The sequence below is a fragment of the Nuphar pumila genome, chromosome 1 (genome assembly GCF_984573655.1).
Source record: "Nuphar pumila chromosome 1, dmNupPumi1.hap1.1, whole genome shotgun sequence".
Lineage (NCBI taxonomy): Eukaryota > Viridiplantae > Streptophyta > Magnoliopsida > Nymphaeales > Nymphaeaceae > Nuphar > Nuphar pumila.
The window spans coordinates 7322496-7332026 of NC_143249.1; positions in this window are offsets into that span (position 1 = coordinate 7322496).

Here is a 9531-nt window from a genome sequence, read left to right on the forward strand (position 1 = left end):
TAGTCTTTTTAAAGAATCAAACCTGGACATTTTGAAAGATTGAGGAGATTTTTAAAAGAGTTTTCCAGGGTTTTGAAGAAAATTTGACCTAAAAAGAGGAAAAAGAAGATGTAGGTAGATAGAAAATATACACTTGGGGTTTTTGAAAATAAGGTAAGTTTTGAATAACACACCCAAGGTTTTTTTTTTTTTTTTTAAAAGGTTTGATACATATATGAGGAAATAAGAGAAATATCACACAACCAAAGCTGCACAAACAAGGATGTGCATACAGCACTCCCTAAAGGCTGACTCTAAATGCAATATTTGAAATGGCTTGTAGGACCTTAATCCTAACTTTAAGGTTCAAATTATTTGATTCCGATCAAGATACGCCGATATACCCAAGCCGAAGCTCGAAGTACGTGGCATAGAAATATTTCTCCGGTTCTAAGGTAATGGCTTCCCAACATCCTTGAGCACCTACCGATATACCTCGGACTATGGCCCTTAGGTACGTGGTAGGGGGGCGCGAACCCAAATAGGTGGTCCAGTTGTGAGGCTCTCTCCCGAACTATGGTTCAGTGAGACAGCCCAGCAACGTGAAGACCGGGACAATATAGGTAAGGGATGTTTTTGAAAATATGCTCAACATGCAAAAGTCAGATGGCTCTAATGCAAGTCCAAAAGAGATAGATCTAAATGAAAGGAAGCATACACTTGCATACATTGTTTACATTCAATCCCTAAAATTGAGGAGAGTTATATTCAAGACCTAAGTCTAATGTGAGCATGGAATAATCTCCTCAATATGGTCCTACCAAACCATACTTAAATCCTATATGCAATGATGTCAGCTTTAGGACAGAGTCTAGGCTCCTAAGGTTTGCATGGAAATGAAGCTGACATATGAAGAATAAAGACTTAGATAATATCAAAGCAAAAGAAAAGACATAGATTCAACCGGACGAAGACGTGTCCCATCACGGTCGCCAAACCTGTGATCATCGCAAAAATTTTCCTCTCGTAATATTCTCTCTCTTCCTTCTCTTTTCCTTTCTAACCTCTTATTTTTCTCCTTTTTGAAGGGAGAAAAATAAAAGAGAGAAAAGAAGAGGGAAGAGAAAAGAAGAGAGAAGAGGAATTCTTTTGCGGGTCTCACTTGACCTTAATTTTGAAAATATTCGAAATAACTCGCCTCCGTTTTGAAATATTTGCGGGAAAACTCGGGAGACGGGATCCGCTCGTCGGTACGAGGTTCGACCGTTCCTGGCGCCTTTACCAGGGGTAATCGAACCAAGGGTCGAATTTTATGCATTTTGCTTTGCAAAGAATTTATCTAAGTATTTATCCTAAGTCTAAAAATGCACAATGAATCATGCTTGTGCAAATGCAAAAGATGTATGCTCTTTTTGAAAAAAAATGTTTTGAAGAATTTCCAAGTGAATCTGATAAGGTGAAGAAATGTTTTCTAACTTAGAACTTAAGATTAAAGTTCTAAGTTTTTAGAATGATCAGGAGCTAGGAAAATAAATCTGGATTTTGGAAAAATGATTTTTGAAGTTTTGAGATAAAGGAATTTTCAAAGTCATAAATGGACTTTGAATTAGAATAGAAATGAAAATGGAATTGAATCAGAAGGAAAGATAGAATTGGGAAGTTTGAATAAAATTGAGAAATGGAATGGATTTAAAAGTATGAATTTTCAAGAGGAAATTTGAATCTGGATTCTGAATAGGATTCAAAGTTGAATTTTGGAATTTAGGATCTGGAATGGTAACTTGATTTGAAATCTGGAATGAAATGGAATTGGCTTTAAGAATTGGAATTTTGGATTTTTGGAATTTTGAAGGGAATTGGATTTAAGATTTGGAATACGAGGTGGTATTTGGATCTGAAATTTGAGATCCAAAATAAGGTTGTACTCTGGATCCTAAGATGGAATTGGATCTGAAATTTGAGATCCAAAATAGAATTGGGTTCTGGATCCTAGAGTGGATTTGGATCTGAAGTCTGAGATCCAATGTAGGATTGGATTCTAGATCCTAAAAATTGGATTTTGGATCTGAATCTGAGACCCAAAGTAGGGTTGGATTCTGGATTCTAAGATGGAATTGGATCTGAAATCTGAGATCCAAAATAGAATTGGGTTCTGGATCCTAGAGTGGATTTGGATCTGAAGTCTGAGATCCAATGTAGGATTGGATTCTAGATCCTAAGAATTGGATTTTGGATCTGAATCTGAGACCCAATGGTAGAGTGAGGATCTGGATCCTAAAATGAAATTTGAATCTGTGATGGGAGATCCAGAGTAGAATAAGGATTTGAATCCTAAATGGAATTTGGATCTGTGATTGGAGATCCAAAGTGGAATGGAGTCCTACACTTGGAAATCTGGGTCCAAGTTTGAGACTAGGATTTGGTTTTTTTGAAAAAGTCCAAATGGGACTTTTAAAGATGGATCTGGGTTTTGAAAACCCAGATCAAATCTAAACCTTGATTGAAGATAAGGGATGAACTTGATTTTGAAAAGATAACTTCAAAGTTTAAATTTGAACTTCGAATTTCGATTTGAGTTTGGAGATCTGAAGTTTGAATATAAAATGATTTTGGAATTTCAAAGTCAAATTAGATTTTGAAATTGAATTTTGAATTTTGAATTTTTGAAATGAGATAGAATTGGATTTTGATAAGATTTAAGAAGAAGAATCACTTGGAATTTTGAAAAGGAAGTTTTGAAAATATGATGCAATTCTATCCTATATGATGAATGAATTTAAATTTTGAAATTAGATTTCGAAAATTGTATTTCATTCTTTACATGAATTGAAATAAGATTGAAAATATAATACATCCTTGACTATGGTCATTGAATGTATTATACAATAATCTATATTTAAACTCAGGTGAAGAATGAAACATATTTTGTGCTTTTATAGAGTTTAAAATGGAATTAACTCTCAATATACCCTGACTATGGCCATTGGTATATATATTGAATTAATTCTAAGTTAAACTCTGATAAAAGGTGAAATATTTGAAGAATATGATGATTTTTGAAAGGGGATCCAGTGTGGATCCAGTATTATTTCATAAAAGATAAGAATACTAAGTCTTGTTTACACCCCGACTATGGCCGTTGGTGTAAATCATCAACTTAGAATTAACTTACCTTTTATGAGATGGTGCACGTGCCATCCGTGTTTCACCATTGTGAGAATTTGAGAAATAACAAAAACAAAAAAAAATGCATGGAATAAACAATTCATGGTATTCTATGATGCTCATTCATTCTACCTAAAGCAAGAAATGTAATTTCTTATTCCAACCTAACTATTACAATGGATAAAATCAAATGCACAACTCCAAGTAATGATATCTTTTACATGTTTCCTGCAAAACAAACTGATTAGTAATGAAGAGAAAGAAGATCACATATATCATGTGAATGTTAATGGTAGAAAGGCTCATATAGCAAGATATTTATAATGGAAAGGATAAAAATGACATACATATCAACATGCCTATATGTATATGTTTGGAAAAATATGAGATATATAAAAACCTTGCAGTTAAAACACCTAAAATTTCCTAAATCTGGAATTGTAACAATATTTACAAAATTCTGCAGGTAGGATCAAAGGCCTTTCCAACATATTCTACATTATTGAAGGGGACCATCTCAACTCCATTATTGCAACTAAAAGGAGGCAGTAGGTGTAAAGGTGCTGTAGTGACTGAAAAGGGAGCCGTGGGTATAGTGAAACGTGAAGTGCTTGGTGGTTGATGGATCTAGGCTCTAATCGGCTGGAATGCAATTTGGGGCTGAAGGCCAGAATGCATGAAAACAGAGGCTAGGATATTGAAAAACATAGGGTACAGGGGATGTTGTAAGCACCCAACCAGGTACTACTGCATACTAATGAGTAGCTAGTATATGCGGCTGTGCAGCAATGGGTCATGCTGGAAGATGATGACAGCAAGGTGCTGTAGGGGAAGTGCAGTGGTGTAGTGATATGAAGACTAATGATAAAATGCATTATAGGAAATGGAATGGAGGCAAGTATTATGAAATGTAATAAAACAATAAAAAAAAATGAACAGTTGTTGTATATGTGCAGTAGGGAATTAGTGCAGGCAGCGAGAAAATGGTGTGCAAGCAATATATTATAAAAGGGGACCTTTCAGTGATGGGCTGTGGGAAGGTATCGGTACAAGTGTCAACAACAGCCATTACTACGACTGTGAATTAATTTTAAGCAAACAACCTTGCACCACCATTTGGCTTCTTATATTGATCTATCGCAACTTGATAATTTGATGAACTTTCCTTGACAACAACAAAAGCATTGGTTCTAGCCAGTACGTGGATCCTAGTGACAATAGATCATCACATCAGTAGATCAGTATATTTACAAATCAGTTTTACTTTAGGGCATCAAATTTGGGAATTTTAATGTCTTTCTTCACACGATTATCATCCTTTTTAACTATTTCTTCCTCTCTAAAAAAATGTTTAGTACTGAGTCTGAACTGAGATTATATGCAACTACATCTTGCTTCACTACCATAGTATCTTGAGTCACATCTGGCGTTCCTTCTTCCACTTCAAGCCTAGTTAGCCATCGAGTGTAGCTTCAGCTTCTGTACCACTTGATCTATAACTTTTGTTACCATATATAAGTGGCACTTTTCCAAATAGGCCATCGTCTGACTTGGGAATGTCACCTTCTTCCCCCATATGCCTTAGTTCTGTTGAACTGAAATCCATAAACTCAATGACTTCAGTAGGAACCTTTTCTTCAGTAGTATTGATTTTATCATTTGGAGCAACATGAGATAGTGAAAATGGAGGGGTACTATAAGTAAGCGACCGACATAAACACAAAATGCCATATAATTATGATGATTCAACAGTATGCTATGCCATGATGAACGAAATATTACTATAAATAATGAATAAACCAGAGACATATGGATAATATGACATGCATATCCAAGGTGGTGTATGAAGGGTGAAATTTGTGCATTTGAAACTGGGAATAGAAAGGGGAATGTGATGGAAGCAAGAAACACAGGTAGAGGTTTGTGTAATGTTTGGTACACAAGCTGTGGAACTTCTAACAGATCAATAAAATGCTGATAACACAAATTTAGGCAAGTCACCTCTTGTCATGGAAACAAAATGATAAATATTGAAAGTCCAGCAAACTGAAGGTAGTAGTGAGCAGAACACCACCGACCCCCTTTATTTTTTTTTTGTACATGGGTCATCAGGACGCATACAGACAATCAAGATCAAAAAGAGGAAAACAAGGTATCGAAAATTGGTAGAGGTAAAAATACAAACCAATCATTACAATGAGACAGAAAATTAGCTATAAAAGGGGTAAAAGCAAACAAAATAATAAAAAAAAAAGATATGATGAACATGATACATAAGGTCAGATGAACAAGAGGTTGATATCATGAATTCAACAACAGAGACATGAAACTAATTTATAAAGACTGTAGCTATAGGGGATATGCCCATGCTTCTAATCAGAATTTGTGGGAAATTCGATACACAGACTTTCTTTTTCACAAACTCGTTGATTATTAGAACCGTTGGTTACTTTCATATAGCTTGGACCCTAAAGTAGGGGATGTAAAACCTTCAGCAAGACACACGGATACTGAATGACAGGAGAAACAGATTGCAAACGATGAGATCAAAACACCTGGTATATGATCCAACGAATAAACGACCAGGTAAACAGATGATGTACTAGATCCACTTGCTGAACCCAAAGACATAACGAGTAATCACGATCGGATGATGGAATGCCTAGTAGAAACCTAGGGACGATGGTCATATGCTAATAATGCAGACTCCAAAAAAAAAAAAAAATCAAGAGATGTCGACAGAATGTGGAAATTTAAGTGGAGATGGTGTTTAAACAGAAATACGATAAGGAATAAAAACAATGAATCATGCATTATCAAAGCAAGAAATCATATGCCAGCGGATAATCACAATTACTAGAAAAGCAAAACAAAAAGCCGAAAATACAAGTCAATCATAACAAAACAAAAATCCCGAAGCAAGTAGGGAGCCAATATATGGAAAGGAAATCAGAAGTAAAACCACCTATAGGTCGGAATAACAAGATACGACGGAAAACAAGAAAACAAATGTTGGAATTTGTAAATTCCATTCATTATCGCACGATATGTGACCCGATCTTACTATAAGCAACATCAGGGTCACAGGTATGCTTTGTTTAAAGAGAATAATGTCAATAAAAGGGGCCCGAAGTGAAGAACTCAAAATTACAATAGGAAATGAAAGGAGCTCTTACCTAGTTACCGGAAATTCCTGTAGCGAGATGCACTTTCTTCCGTCGGTTGGAGAAAAGACCAGATCAATATGCACAGAATGAGGGATATTCAGAAGTCGATTACTGTCGGGGCTTGATAGGCTTCCTTCAATGTGAGCCTGGTTCGCAAAGATGGATGTTGAAGGGGAACTTCCAGCGGGATTGCTGGAATTCTGAAGTAGAGAGTCAATCTGACTCTTCGTTTGCAGGGGTTTCTGAAAGAAGGAGGAGGTCGATTCTCCTTCAAGGGGAACCAGAGAGAAATCTGGTGGCTTCACTTTGGTTGTAGGGATTCCGGAAGAGGGGAGCAAAAGGGGAAGTGATGGATTGTTGTACGCAATGCCTAGGGATCGATCCCCGATCATCAGATGGGGGGTCTCCTCTTAAAGGGAAAAGGATGGTTCGAGAGTGAAAACTGTTGCAGATGAATGGAGGAGAACGAGAAGGCTGTTGAAAATCGGACGATTGTGAATCAAGAGAGAGCATGCGCCGGAAGGGGTCGTTGGAAATTTTCCCTATTTTAAAAAGGTGGTTCCCTTTTCAAGAGTTTTCTGAAAGATGGTTAAGGAATGAGGTTCTTGGTAAAAATGTCTTGAAAAGCTTGAAAAATCATCCTTTTCCTTTGTAGCTTTTCTCGATTATATATTTTTTTTTTTTGGTTTCTAGTTTATTTTTCTATTTTTTGTATTTTTTTTAGAATAAAATCCTAAAGCTTTACAAGAAATCAAAGATTGAAACTAATTTTTTGATGTTTTTGTAAAATGTTTACAACAAGAGTTTTTCTGAGAATTTTAGAAACTATTTTGAGACAATTTCTTCAAAAATGGGTTTATGTCCGAATTTTTAAGAAATAATCGAGGTTTATAACTTCGGACTGAGAAATATAGGGTCGAGGGTCCAACAGAGTGCCGGATGAGCTGCCTGAGCCTTTCAAACTCATTTTGTGATTTTATTTTGGAAATCGGACAATGGGGCTCAGATTTGGATTTAAAATACTGAGTTCAGACCCGGAGCCGAATTTGAATATATTAATGCGGAATTTAATCCAGAAATCTGAAGAAATAACTTGATTTTCTCAGAAAAACGGGGCTAGGTGCAAAAGGGTCATTTTTACAAGACTTTTTAAAAAAAAAATTTGGGGTGTTCACACGACGGCTTAGCGACGAATTAACGATGGATAGAGGCCATCGCAAATTTTTGCTCGCTAATTGGCGAAAAACTTATCTGTCGTTAATTTTGTCGCAAATTTGCGACAGATTAGCGACAGACATTATCCGTCGCTAATCTGTCGCTAATTTTTTTTAAAAAAAAAATTGATCCCTGTCGGGCGGTATTCCGGCAACAATAAGCCGGACTTATACCGCACCCGACAGGCATTACACAGACTTGTATCGTCCTCCGTGAACCGGTGCTCTCCAGCATCGCCATCCTCCGTGAACCGGCGTCGCCTTCCTCCAACAATCACTCAGCCTCGTCGCCATCCACCATGAAACGACGTCCTCCGAAGTCGTCGCTGTCCTCCGTCGTCGCCGTCGCCGTCCTCCGGCGTCGTTGTCGTCCTCTGGTGTCGTCGTCCTCCGTGAAACTGCGTCCTCCGAAGTCATCGCCGTCCTCCGACGTCGCCGTCCTCCATGAAACTGCATCCTCCGAAGTCGTCGTCGTCCTCCATCGTCGCTATCCTCCATCGTCGCCGTCCTCCGACGTCGCCGTCCTCCATGAAACTGTGTCCTCTGAAGTCGTCGTCGTCCTCCATCGTCGTTGTCCTCCATCATCGCCGTCCTCTGTCGTCGTTGACCTCCATCGTCGCCGTCCTCCGGCGGCGGCGTCCGCAGGCATCGCCGTCCTCCGTGAAACTGTCTCATCGCCGTCATGCTCTCCAGCGCGCTCTTCGACGGGGAGAGAGCGGTTTAAATTGTACGCGGTCGATTTAAATTTCGAACGAGGAGAGAGGGAAAATTTCGTGCTCGGTTTAAATCGAAAATTAGCGAGGGAATTTTTCCGTCGCTAATCCGAGTGAATTTTTTCGTCACTAATTAGCGACGGAAAAATTCCCTCGCTAAATCCCTCGCTAAAATTGTTTTCTTGTATTGAGAATTAGCGACGAAAAATTGTTGTCATTAATTTATCGCTAATTAGCGACGTATTAGCGATGAAACAACTTTCATCGCTAATCCGTCGCTAATTAGCGACAGATTCATGAAGAAAGTTTTCTCTAGCTAATTTGTCGCTAATTTGCGGCGGAAAAAATCCGTCGCAAATTTTCATCGCTAATTAACAATTTTCTTGTAGTGTGATCCTGCTTCGGAAAACAACACCTGCGATGGAAAAACCTAGCCACTTAGTAACAAAATTAAAAAAATGGCAAAAATCTGGGCAGCCAAAAACTCACAAAAAATAATTTTTTTTGTAAATCTCACATTTTTAGCAAAATCTTGGTGATAAAAAATAAATTAAAAATATCACTATTTTTTATTAAAAAAATAAAATAACAAATATTAAAAAAATAAAAAGTACATGGTTTTTTAATGATAAATAGCCGATAAAAACATAAATTTCACATTTAAATTATGATATTTATGTTTCTGACAAAAAATCACAAGAAATTAAAAATATTGTAAAATGGCAAAAATCACTTCAAGTAATTTTTCGCAAGATTTTCATAATTCTCGCGATATTTGTCACTATGTCTAGCCATGCTGGTCTTAACGTGTGGTACCTATGGTTGCCATCCTAGCAGCCTAGGCGTGCAAAATTGAAGCCATCAACCGAACCCCACAGTTAAGACCAATTCATCTGTATATATCGATACTCAAGTGAATTGTTCTGTATCAGCCATAAAATAATAAAAAAATATTATGTGTCAATCATAATGGGACACATCTTAAAACCATTAAAATAATAATAAAAAATAAATTTTTAGTATTTTTTAGTATTTATTAAAAAACAACCCATTCAGCTATCACATTTCATTTTCATTCTTGTGCCTATCTTTTGCCCCACATCCAACTAGGGATGACCAACAGAAGTACAAGTTAGGTGCAGGAAGTGAAACAGTTCCCACTCCAAAAGTCCATGTTAGGTTGCATAAAAACAATAAAAGCAGCTGACAAGAGGTCTGCTCATCTGGTAGGGGCAACTTGAGAATGTCACCAGGTCAACGGGTCATCACAAATTTGAAACTCAGGGGTGGCAT